General features: G+C 42.2%; 1 pseudogene; it reads right to left on the reverse strand.

Annotated features, from left to right (window-relative positions):
* Positions 1-1,290: 1,290 nt before the first annotated feature.
* Positions 1,291-2,830, reverse strand: LOC138844779 (NIF3-like protein 1; annotated as a pseudogene).
* Between the last annotated feature and the right edge of the window lie 10,581 nt (positions 2,831-13,411).

Here is a 13,411-nt window from a genome sequence, read left to right on the forward strand (position 1 = left end):
TCACTAGGATGAGGCTTAGTCTTTGTGTTAGCATGATGGTTAGTTTAAGGCTGGTGTTAGATATAGCATTGAAGTTAGCATCAGGTCTATGGTCAAGTTCACACTGAATGCTAGTTTGTTTTAGGGTTAGGCCTAAGCAGAAAGATAGGATTAGTGTTGGGGTGAGATTTAAAATTAGTTTAAGATTAAGGTTAGATTGAGTTCTATGGTAAATTTTAGAGTTAGAGCCAGAGTTAGGACTATGGTTAGAGCTAGTGTGATAGTTAAAGTTAGGACTATGGATAGGTTTTAGGCCAGGGTTAGTGTTAGGGTTAAGGCAGAGTTAGGTTTAAATTTTGGTATTACTGTTAGGGTTAGAGTTGGGGCTCAGATTAGGATTAAGGTTAATGCTTGTGTTATTAAGGCTAAAGTTAGGGAAAGGATTAGTGCTAGTGTTAGAGTTTAGATTGGGGTAAAGCACCATGTTGGGATACAATTAGGATTTTGGCTAAGTATAGAGTTAAGGTAAGGTTATGGTTAAGATGAGGGCCAAATTTAGGGTTAATGCTTTGTCTAGCGATAGACCTAGTATTAGGCTTCAGAATGGGTTTAGATGTAGGATTAGGTTTAGGGTTAGGGCAAGGACTAAGGCTAGGGCTAGGGCCAGGGTAAGGATTAGGGCTTGGACTAATGTTATAATTTGGTTTATTTTTATAAAATAAAAAGCAATAAAGACATAGTAATCTGAATAGCAATCATATTAAAAACAACTTCCTCCTAATACATCTCATGCTGATTCTGAAACTGAGGTGAAACACTGGAATTTAGGTGGACCTACAGAACATGGACACAGGGACAGACCATATCATCCCAAACTGGCTACTGCCTAAAAATAGGTGTTCAATTCCAAGTTTTTAAAGGACATTTTAAAACTAACCAATGGCAGAGATATCTAGGTTAACATATCCCAACTATAACTAAACTAAAGAGAGAATTACTTGGTTACTTCCCAAGAATCTTTAGTTGATCTTTCTTAGTATTTGCTCTTCATTATGGTAGTTCAGTTATTTCCTTATGAACTATAACATTTGTTGAACCAGATAAACTAGAAAAGATAATATAAGGGCAGTTAAGAAAGGTTTGCAGAAAATGGAGCTAAAAGTTGTGTATTTTGTGAAATTTTTTTAATCTATGTAGTTTTCTCAAAATAAACATTTCCATGAACTTTTTGAAGCATCCTCATCCATCTTAAGATACTCTTCCAGAAAGATATATAAACTCCACTGACTCATGTTACACATCCACATGAGTGGAGATGCAATCTGTAGGTTGTATCATCTTGATGTTTCTGTATGCCTTATACCACACAAAGAAGAGCCCTGTCTGTCTCTGACAAGATAATATTAATCTAATTCTCCAAGCGGGTACCCAGAATATCACAAAGGTCAGAAAGAAAGCCTCATTCAGTGTTACTGTGTTCACAGAGGATGGCATTTATTCCTTGGGAAGTAGCATCCAGACCATCATGATGGGACATCCCACCCCTGAGGTACAGGTCTGCTTCCACACCCTGCAGGACGCTGCTCCCAGAACCAGCACACAGGGCCACAGCTTTGACTCATGATGCTAAGGTCCCTCCTACCCCAAGAGCTAATTGAATATGAGTTAGTTTGAGGTGTCTTTTGATTCGCTCAATCATGGTTGCCAAGGCAACAGATTCATCCAGGGTGCATGATCGACCCATTCCAGTATGTAGAGCAAAGGCTTCTCTGCAGTGACAGAATTTCAGATCTCTGGTAAAGTTATCTGTTTTGAGAGAGCTGAGCCACCACCTGCATCAAAGGCTTCTCAGTACAATTCAGGCGGATCCTTATTTGTCTCCTCACCAATCCTAGCAGAAAAAGAAGTGACAGGAACACCTTCAACTTCTCTCACTGCAGACACAACTTTGTCCATATCTTGGGTATGGTTAATGTTGAATTGTACTCAGTGGTTCCCTCTATAGGAAAGCCATGAGCTTTGGAAGGATATATATGCCTGGATGTGCAGGCTCCAAGTCCTTTGGAAAACCACTTTTTCAATCCCTGGGGTGCAGCATCATTGGCTGTGTGAAGAGAGTAGATGCCAACTCTGTTCTCCAAAGCCCGGAACACCAGGCGCCCCTTTCAGGATGTCCAGGTAATACACTTTATGTGTAGGAAAATAGGTGGAAGGTAGGAAAAGATGAGATCTGCCTTCTTATGCAGAGCCTCCCCCATCACCTGTTCAGTCAAGTCATTGGTCAGGAAGAGTGTATTTATAGTTTGTGGTGGGCTTGTTCCACCAGCAATCCAACATTGTCCCAACTCTCAGCAGAAGACAGTGATGCAAAGTCCTTCAAGGAGGAAACGAGAGTCTTCAGATCCATGAAGGAACGGGAAGAATTGAAGTTCAGAGAAAGGACAAACCAGACTGTCATGGGGACCAGGCGTAAGCAAGATGACAACATACAGCAATTTTTGGGCAAAACTCAATTTGAGTCCAGGTACATCTCCATAGCCTTTAATCTGTCTTTTTACATTGGATTTTGTTTTCTAAACATCGCTTTTCAAGTTGTTGTATATTTGGATTGCAGAACAATTTGTAAGATGAATTTTTTTAACGTGCATTGCTAAAATGTTCTAAGTGAAGCTAATTGTCAACTTTATTAAGGAGGATTGCTTTCTGTCCACCTAGTGTAAAAATAAAATCAAGCAATGAAAAATGAGATTACAAATTTAAAGACAAAGAAAGATCTGAAATTAGACCTGATAGAAAATGAGGAGTCCAACAAAAATCCCATTATGTTGATTTAAGTCATGGCTGGCTTGTACTAATACCATATACAAATAAAAAGGAAAGAAAGCTGCAGGTTTCATTTGAGATTCATCAAGTGTGAGGTATTATTTGAACAGCTACAAAGAAGCATTCAAGATGGAGAAGGAACTATAGTCTAAAGGTCATGGAAGACGTTCAGACTGGAAAGAGAAGTGTCTGATTACAGATGGCAAAATCAGTCAAGCAGAATCAGAGATTGGGATCAATGGGGGAATACCTAGATGGGTAATGTTAAGGAGAATGCAGATGGTTTCAGGAGGAAAATACAAGAAACCATCAGTGGAGTTCTGATAGAAACAGAGAGGAATTACCAGGGGAAAATCATATATAGTACTTTCAAATATGCCAAAGAAAAACATTTAAATGGGCGTTATGCATTTAGTGTAGTGGTTATGATGCCTATTTTTTTTTTGACAGACAGACAGTGAGAGAGTCACAGAGAGAAAGGTCTTCCTCCCATTGGTTCACCCCCAAATGGCCACTACTGCCATTGTGCTGCACCAATCTGAAGCCAGGAGCCAGGTGCTTCCTCCTGGTCTCCCATGCAGGTGCAGGGGCCCAAGCACTTGGGCCATCCTCCACTGCCTTCCTGGGCCACAGCAGAGAGCTGGACTGGAAGAAGAGCAACCGGGACAGAACCAGCACACCAACCAGGACTAGAACCCACAGTACTGGCACCGCAGGCTGAGGATTAGCCTAGTGAGCCACAGCACCGGCCTATGATGCCTATTAAGATACCCTAGTTCTACTTTAGAGTGCCTGGATGTGACTTCCAGAATCAATTAATTAGGCTTCTATCATTACCTCTGAGAGACTGGGACTACATTTCTGGCTCTTGTATTCAGTCTTGGCCCAGGTCTGGCTGCTGTGGGTGTTGAGGAATGAATTAATGCAAAAAAGTGTTCTCTCTACCTATATGTCTCATTCTTCCTAGCTCCCTTTCTCTTGAAGATAAAACTATTTTTTAGACATGACAAAAGATTCAATTAATGCAATGATTAGAGAACAGCCTTTGGCTCTGACTATAATTTATGTTACTGGTAAGTGTTTCAGGGTTTCAATTAAGACTAATTTGAGTAGGTTAAAATTCAAATGTATAGTAGAATGATTTGCCTGAAAATATAACATTAAAAAGTGTCTGTGCAACCTACATTAATAGACTGAGAAAAATGCATGGACAATAATTTAAGGCCACACAATAGATTTTGTCCTCCACATACTCCTGGTCTTATCTATATATAAGTACAGGCTCCAAAAGGCTATCAAAGATCATACTGTTTTAGCAATTCCAAAATAAGCTAAATAACCTGTTTATGCTTTTTTTTAATTTGACAGGTAGAGTTAGACAGTGAGAGAAAGAGAGAGAGGTCTTCCTTCTGTTGTTTCAGCCCCCAAATGGCAGCTACAGATGGCACTGTGCTGATCTGAAGCCAGGAGCCACATGCTTCCTCCTGGTCTCCCATGCAGGTGCAGGGGCCCAAGCACTTGGGCCATCCTCCATTGCCTTCCTGGGCCACAGCAGAAAGCCAGACTGGAAGAAGAGAAACCAGGACTAGAACCCATATGGGTTCCAGTGCCCATATGGGATACTGGCACCACAGGTGGAGGATTAACCAACTAAGACATGGTGCTGGCCCCTGTTTATATTTTAACACTAGGTAATTCTTGGCTCTGCAGCATATTGAGTGTTTATTTCCAGCTTTGAACTAAAACACTATGCACAACATCATCTTTATGACTCGTAAAGGTTCTGTTTCAGAATACATCTCATAGGTATTTAGCAAATTTCCTCTTAATTTTTAAATTAATTTTTAAATTGAAATGTAACAAATATATCTTTTTGCTATAGCATCAGAAAGACAAGAGACTATCTAAAGCCATACAACCCTGAACCTCCCACTCCCAATCTCATCTGATCTTGGAAACTAAGTTGGGTCAGGCCTGGTTAGTACATGGGTGGGAGAAAGACAAGATATTAATTTGCTCTCAGCTTACATGGCTCTATTTTCTTATAACCGTGCCAACTTTATCTTGTTCATGTGCATTCTCTAATGATGAATGTTGTGTTTGCCGATCCATTTTAAGTAACAAATTTTCATAAAGGTCCTAAAGCACAATGTAAAATGAGCTGAGAAATGATGAAGTAGCAAGTTACTGAGATATATTAATTTCTCTGGTCTTAGAAACATGTAGACATGTAGAAGTCAATAGAACTATATCTGGAAGAGAAAGTGAAAGAAGGTGGTAGTTGTGGGGAGCAACTCGAACTAGACTAAGTTACTGGAATTAAGACTTATTCTATGCATCTGCTCTCCCACAATATGGCACTGGGAGAGGAGGAAACAGCTTCTACACAGCTGCCTCTCACCAACTTGACAAGCTGCAGGAGCTGCTCCTGATTGGAGGAGAGCAGCGTGCTCCGCATGTGGGTAGCAGAGTTGGGATTGGTGGAAGAGGACTATAAAGGAGGAGAGAGACAACATGCACCAGGAACACCTGAGAAACATCTGAGCAGCCCCCGAGAGAGCCGGCCGGTGGTGTGCCACTCCCCCGTGGAAGTGGGGAAAGTGGCAGGGGGAGCCGCCCTTCCATGGAGGTGGAAGGATGGCAGCCCACCCGGGAAGAACCAGCAGCAAACCCGGGAAGGGCTGAGCAGACAAAAGAACAGCGCAGGGTCTAGTGTCGTTCCTCCGCGAAGAGGGGGAGCGACAGTAGTGAGAGAACTGGTCAGGATTGTACCTACATTTCACTGTGCAAAACTAGATTATGATAGAAATGTATACAGAATAACAGATATATAAGCTGGAAGAACAAAAACAATAAACCTCCCTATGCAAGAATAGTGTTTTACCCATGATTACAGGCTGGAAAGAATTCTTGAAAGGGCATACACAATTTATTAATTAGCAAAGATTAAACACAACTTAGTTTCATGAAGACATTCATTTGCTACTGATTTTGTAAAAAATGTAAGTTAGTAAATGTGGTGGAATGAGAAGGCCATGCCAAGGTGGCCACTGGCAAGTGAGTGTCAGTTACTCAGGAATGGCTTTGAAACCCACTTGGCAATGGAGCCTGCTTGGCAACAGGCTGTGATTGGTTGGGGCATAGGTTACCCCTTGACCAGATTGGCTGGTCTTGGCTATATAAGATGTTATTCCAACTGTAATAAATGAGTTTGCGGGCTGCTCGCCTCAAACCTGCTTTCACCTGACTCCTGGGGTCTATGTGGTGACTCCGCACCTCTTGCCCCCACCATGCTGCTCCTCTCAGAAATGAATCCACTGCAACATTGTTGAGAAATCAACAGCAACAAGTAAAGATAATATAATTTTAAGAATTATTACCCAAATTAATTACAGAATTGCAAAGAAAGATCATGTGTCACTAACAACTGAACAATGGAAAATAATTCAATGATATTAGCTATGTTCCTCTTAATACAGGGATACCCTGGGGATGCCATGTTAGCATTTTTCAATAGAGTATCTCCAGATTTTATGTAGCTAAAACTCCATAAAAAGCATGCATGTTGGAGGATTCAAAGAAGGTGGAATAGGGAAGGGCATATACTAGTGGTAACTAGTTTCAAAAAATGTTGGAAGTACATTATTGGGGAAGAGTTAGAGAAAACTGCGGTGGAAATTCTACAGGAGAGAAACACCATGGATCAGTGTGGAAGATGCAGACATGCAACATGAACACAGACACAACATGATGCCAGCAGCCAAGAGGAGGAGAAAGCACCAGCTTTGGAGAGTGAGGTGAGATCAGACTGCAGCAACCCATACCACTGGTGATATAGACAGAGGGAGATGTTGACATGAGCCTGGCCTGGAGCTCTGAGGGGAAAGTGTACCCACTGACCCAGTAAAAAACTAGGGGGGACATGTTTCTCTCACTACATTCACTAAGCAATGATGCCCAATAACCAGTTGAGAGAAGGTGGGCACCATTTTGGACAGAAACAGAAGATGCAGAAGCTCTAGTGCACGTGCCCAGCACCTGGCTGAGACAAGATGCCATCTACTACCAGTACCAGTGGCAGCAGCTTGAATGCATGCAACTTGCAACTGATGGGGAGAAGGAAGCATTTGGTTGGTGGCTATTGTGCATGTGTGTGATCTAGATTCTAACAGAAGGAAAACTCCATGTTTCCCACTGACTTTGAGTCTGGCTGGCAAATTGACTAGAGTCTGTGCACTCACATATTACTGAGGTCCCCCCAATCTCTCAACATGTCACAGGCTCCAATGCTCAAACTGTCAAGGCTCTTGGAATGTCTCTGCCTCTCTGTGAATGAGACAGTCTAGCAAGGTGGATCAAATCCTCTGCACCCATTGACAATGGGAGCCCTGTGTGCTGAGACTGTGGAAACCCTGTGACTGCATAAGAAGGCACAGGATATAGCTGGTTCTCTGGGCAACCAATGTGAGCTGCTCTACAGGCTCTTATCAAAAGAGAAAATTTTAAAAACCATAGGCAAGTGAAAAATGCTCAATATCACTAGTCACCAGGGAAGTACAAATCACAATCACAATGAGGTTTGACCTCACCCCTGTCAGAGTGGCTCTCAAACAGAAATCAACAATCAACACATGCTGGCCAGGATGTGGGGAAAAGGCATCTTAATCCACCTTTGGTGGGAAAATAAACTAGCACAGCTGTTGTGGAAGACGTATGGAGACACCTCAGAAACTTGAAAGTAGATATAGCATATGACTCAGCAATCTCAATCCTGGGAATTAATCTAAGTGAAATGAAATAGGCACATGAGGGGCCAGCACTGTGGTGCAGTAGGTTAATGCCCTGGCCTGAAGTGCCGGCATCCCATATGAGCACCAGTTCTAGTCTTGCCTGCTCCTCTTCCAATCCAGCTCTCTGCTATGGCCTGGGATAGCAGTGGAAGATGGCCCAAGTCCTTGGGCCCCTGCACCACATGGGAGACCTGGCAGAAGCACCTGGCTCCTGGCTTCAGATCAGTGCAGCTCTGGCCATTGCGGTCATCTGGGGAGTGAACCAGCGGATGGAAGACCTCTCTCTCTATCTCTACCTCTCTCTGTAACTCTGTATTTCAAATAAATTAATTAAATATTAAAAAAAAAGAAATAGGCGTATGAAAGAGCTATCTGTATCCTCATGTTCATTGTAGCTCAATTAACAATAGCTAAGATATGGATTCCACCTAGACTTTTATCAACTGATGACTGGATAAAAACATTGTGTATATATATATATATATAAAATAAATAACTACTCAGCTATAAAATATAACAAAATCCTTTGTTTTGCAACAAAATGAATCCAATTGAAAACCATTAAATTTAGTGAAATAAGCCAATCCCAAAAAGACAAACACCTTATGTTCTCCTTGATCTGTGGTAACTAATAGAGCAGCAAAAAATGGAATGTATAGGAGTGAAATTGGCATTCTGAGAGTTTATGATTGTTTACAGCCCTTGTCTCTACTGCTGAACAACAGTGCTGTACTCTTTACTTAGTATAGGGTGAATCTTAAGAGCAAAAAGTCCACTGAAAGTAGATCAGTGTAGAAAGTAAGAGAAGTAGGGCTGGAGTCCACTGAAAGTAGATCAGTGTAGAAAGTAAGAGAAGTAGGACTGGCACTGTGGTGTAGTATGGAGAACTGTGCCCAATTTCAGTCCCAGAGGCTCCACTTCCAATCCAGCTCCCTGCTATGTGTCCAGAAAATATCAGATCACTCAGGGGCTTGGGCCCCTGCAACCACATGGGAAACTTGGAAGAAGCTCCTGGCTCCTGGCTTTGGACCAGCCCATCTCCATCCATCGCAGCCATGTGGGGAGTAAACCAGTGGATGAAAGATCTCTCTCTGTCTCTTCCTTCCTTTGTCTTTGTAACTTTGCCTTTCAAAAAAAAAATGAATGGATCTTTAAGGAAAAAATCAGACAGGGAATTAGAGAGAAAGGATGAGAGGGGATGTGTGGGTGGGAGAGAGGATAGGGTGGGAAGTATCACTATGTTCCTAAATCTGTATATATGAAATACATGAAATCTGTTTACCTTAAATTAAAAAAAATAAAAACTGACATTTAATTTCAATAGCTGTAAAATAGAATAACTACAATAAAAAGTTCTACTTGTAGGCCTAATAAATTGGAATAGTAATAAAAATGTAATATAATTTTAAAAAAGGTCTGACTTTAACATGTATCATCCCAGATGATGCATTGAAAACCTAATATCTGGGACTGGTGCTGTGGCACTGTGGGCTGAGCCTCTGCCTGTGGTGCCAGCATCCCATATGGTTACCAGTTCACATCCTGGCTGATCCTCTTGCAATCCAGCTCTCTGCCACTTGTGAAAGCAGTGGAGAATGACCCAAGTGCTTTGACCCCTACATTAATGTGAGAGACCTGGAGGAAACTCCTAGCTCCTAGGTTCAGATTGGGCAAGCTCCAGCCATTGTCACCATTTGAGGAGTGAACCATCAAATGGAAGACCCTTCTCTCTGTCTCTCCCTCTGTCTGTAGCTCTACCTCTCAAATAAACAAAATCTTAAAAAAAAAAAGTCCCCAAGACAATAGTTTCAACCCTCAGGAATAGATTGACAGCAATTTTGAAAGGGCCTTGAGGTGATAAGTTTTATCTCTTACACTCTCTCTCACCATGTAATGACTTCTGCCAAGTTAAGTTACAGGAATATGGCCCTCTCCTGATGGGGCCTCTTGATCATGGACTTCTCATATGGACTGTAAGACACACTTTTTCTTTATACATACACATTGTACACTGGTTTTGTAACAACACAAAATAGACTAACACTAAAAATAGATCAATACATATTTTCTCATCTTTAGGAAAGAGAGAAGGAAAATGGAGAGCCAGCGTGTGGCTTAGCTGGTTAAACTGCTGCCTGGAGTGCTGGCATCCTATTTGGGCACTGATTCTAGTCCTGGCTTGCTTTACTTCTGGTAACTCCTTATTAATATGCCTGGAAAAGCAACAAAAGATGCCCTAAGTACTTGAGAGTGTGTACTCATGTGGAGAATTGGATGAAGATCCTGACTTCTGGCTTCAGCTTGATCCAGCCCTGGACATAGCAGCCATTGGTGAGTGAAACAATGGATGGAATATTCTCTCTCTCTCTCTCTCCCTCTGTCTCTCTCTATTTTTCCCTCTCTCTCTCTCTCCTTGTCTCTTTCCCTCTCTCTGTAATACTGCCTATTAAATAAATAAATCTTTAAAGCAAAACAGAACACTAGCTTCTGGAGGATATCATGTTAATTTAAAAAAAAGAGAAGGAAAATGCACAGAATGTTAGAAAGGCATGAGGCTATTAAGTTTTTATTTTAAAATTTTTTTAAAGATTATTTATTTGAAAGTCAGAGTTACAGAGAGAAAGAAGGAGCAGCAGCAGAGAGAGAGGGGTCTTCTACCTGCTGGTTCACTCCCCATTTGGCTGCAACAGCTGGAGCTGCACTGATTTGAAGCCAGGAGCCAGGAGCTTCTTCCAGGTTTCCCAAGTAGGTGCAGGAGCTCAAGGACTTGGGCCATCTTCTACTGCTTTCCTAGGCCATAGAGAGAGCTGAATTGGAAGTGGAGCAGCTGGGACTTGAACCGGTGCCCATATGGATGCCAGCTCTGCCAGCAATAGTCTTACCAGTTGTGCCACAGTACCAGCCCCATTTTTTTTAAATTTAGTTCATGTCTGTTCTCTAATGAGAATAGGGAAGGATTTAAAAATTTTTTTTATTTGAAAGGCAGATTTACAGAGAGGCAAAAAGAGAGGGAGAGGGAGAGGGAGAGGGAGAGGGAGAGGGAGAGGGAGAGGGAGAGGGAGGGGGAGAGAGAGAGAGAGAGAGAGAGAGAGAGAGAGAGAGATCGTCTATCCACTTGTTCACTGCCCAAATGGCTACAAACAGCCAGAGCTGAGACAATCTGAAGCCAAGATCCAGAGCTTCTCCTGGGCCTCCCATGTGATTGCAGGGTCTCAAGGACTAGGGCCATTTTCCACTGCCTTCCCAGGCCATAGCAGAAAGCTGAGTGGGAAGTGAAACAGGCAGGACTTGAACCAGCATATATAGGGGATCCCAGCACTGCAGGCAGTGGCTTTACCCACTATGCCACAGTGCCAGGCCCATGAGATTATTTAGCAACCAACATAAGAAGCATACTTCAAAAAGTTTGCAGAAAGTTGAATTAAAAATAAGAGAAGACTGAAAATAAGCTGAAGAATAATTAAGTAATCACTTTACTGGAGAAAAATTAATTTTATTGGATCTTGGAAATATATAGATGTCCTTATGATCATAACTGGAAGAGAAGATGAATGGAGAGAGTTGTGGTATGCTTTTGTACACTATTAACTATCTGTTTTAATTGAGTGGTTGCAGTAGCTCTGATTGGATCTGGCTCTGGTTGAAGATCTCAACTTGGTGGCTGTTTTAATTAGACTAGGCGCTATAGGAGTGTAGGACCCCAAAAGCGGTGTCCTTTTGTGACGACCCCAGAAACACAGACTCCAGACCAGACGATGCAAAAGGCAGGAGGCAATTTTATTTCATTTGCGCAAATGGGCCCTCTACTGCTGCAAGCAGCGAGCAGGAGAGAGGAGCCCTGAACAATCATTTTACACAGTTTTTAAAGGGCAAAACCACAAAATTAACATACTATAGGGTGGCGTAAGTTTATTGGGCAACTACAAGGGGAGGAGGTCGTCGAGGAGGAGGAGAAACAGGGGGCTACGTGCCCTACGTGTCTAAGCTTGGATATGGGGAGGGGGTCCTTGAAGAGCAGAAAGGGGTGGCTACATGCCCTACGTGCCTCACGGTTTCTTTGTTAAGCTTGAACAAGCACAGGGGAGGGGGCTTATGTGCATACCAGGATGTTCTGTCGCCCTTATCTCTGGGTAGTAGCCCTTATCTCTGGGTAGTAGCTATCTGCTTTCTCTGTGAACTTAGTTTACTCCCCATTTCCCAGGACTGTTTTATTAAGGCCATTCTTATGGTGGCTCTTGGCTCTCGGCCGTTCCTTTCAGGAGGTTCCCAGCACTCTTGGTGAAACGGCCCACCTACCCAACCCCACAGCCAGTCCTGCTAGGCCCCGGCGTGTGCAGTCTTCCCTGTAAAAGAGGGACCATAGCCTTTCTCTGCACTCTATTCCAGCCAATGTGGCCTGCCGCACCCATGCAGGCCTAGCCAGATATTTCCTGGGAGAGTGCTGCCCAGGGCTGCTTTTTTTCTCCCCATTTCCAATTCAATACTGCTCCTCACTAGGAGGGGGACAGAGGAATTGCCTTTGGCTAGTACTGGCCTTACCTGAGGGAACAAGAACCTTAATCCATTAACCCTTTCCAAACTGATGGGTTTTTCTCTTTACAGTTAATGGAAACTTAAACAATGGGCTCATATGCTGATGATCAACTCTTTTCTGTGCTACTGTAGCTAACTTATCTAATGAGAGTTTTCATGTGTCTTGAAGGTTTCATGTTTTTCTATTGCCAGTATGAGTATTGATTGGAAAAACTACAATGAGAAGCTGTTTAGGTTATTTTCCTGTTTTAATGTTTGAGTGATTACCTAACTGATCAGATCTATCCCACAGTCTTGGTTAAACATACTAATTTTTAACTAAAGAAGTTTGACTCTCTGACATTTTAAATTCTAAACTGAGTCTTTCAACTTTGGGGCTTCCAGTCGGATCCCTGGAACTCTCAAAGGATGAGACTCACAAATTTGTTAAAGTACAACTGTTTGAGTCAATTCAAATTATACAATGTTAGAGTTGGATTGCTCTTGCCACCCCAAAAACGCTCCAAGAGACTTTCTCTCATGCAATTAACAAAGGGTAAGGTTTATTGATGATCCGACATGTCGGGGCCCCCGTCCCAGTACAGGCGAGCGGCCCCAAATAGTCTTGGGTTGGGGTTTTTATACACGTTTAAACAAAGAAAATCAATCATTGCATAGATCAGACAGAGGTATAGAGTAAACAATTGATACAGGTTAAGTGATTTTACAACCAGTTGATTTATGAATACAGGGAGTACAGGATATCAAGTAAGGGCCTGATTAGACCTCAGAGAACCATATGGCCTATACAGGGAGTATCAAAAAGCCTCCTATTGCCAAAAGGGAGGGCCACACAACAAACACAACAAGGTTGCAGGAACTGCCTTGATGATACCTAGGAATGCAACCGAATGGCGATAAGGGACACATGGTGGGGTCAGGGTTCCAGGAGGCAAGGAGATATACGGTGACTTCTTCTATCTTACTTAGGTGAAACTAAGGTTACGCTCACATTGGGGTAATTTACTGACTAATTAACTTTATTGAGAATGGCTATGCAGAGCAAGTCTAACGAGGTCAGGAAAGTTCACCAGAGGAGGTGGGGGGGAGCGGCTTTTAACTTTTTAACCCTTCAACAAAGTGTATTAAAATGTAGTAAATGATGTCAGATCTATGTTGTATTCATGTTTTTGATTTTCAGCTAGAGTAGTCTTATAAAAATGAGAGTAAATTCTGTGTATACAAGCCCTTATGTTGTTAACTAAAGTAAGCCAATACAGATTGGTTCAGAAAATTGGGTTAATGCA

This window comes from Oryctolagus cuniculus, chromosome 12, assembly GCF_051225735.1.
Source record: "Oryctolagus cuniculus isolate XC-2025 breed Fujian yellow rabbit chromosome 12, ASM5122573v1, whole genome shotgun sequence".
Lineage (NCBI taxonomy): Eukaryota > Metazoa > Chordata > Mammalia > Lagomorpha > Leporidae > Oryctolagus > Oryctolagus cuniculus.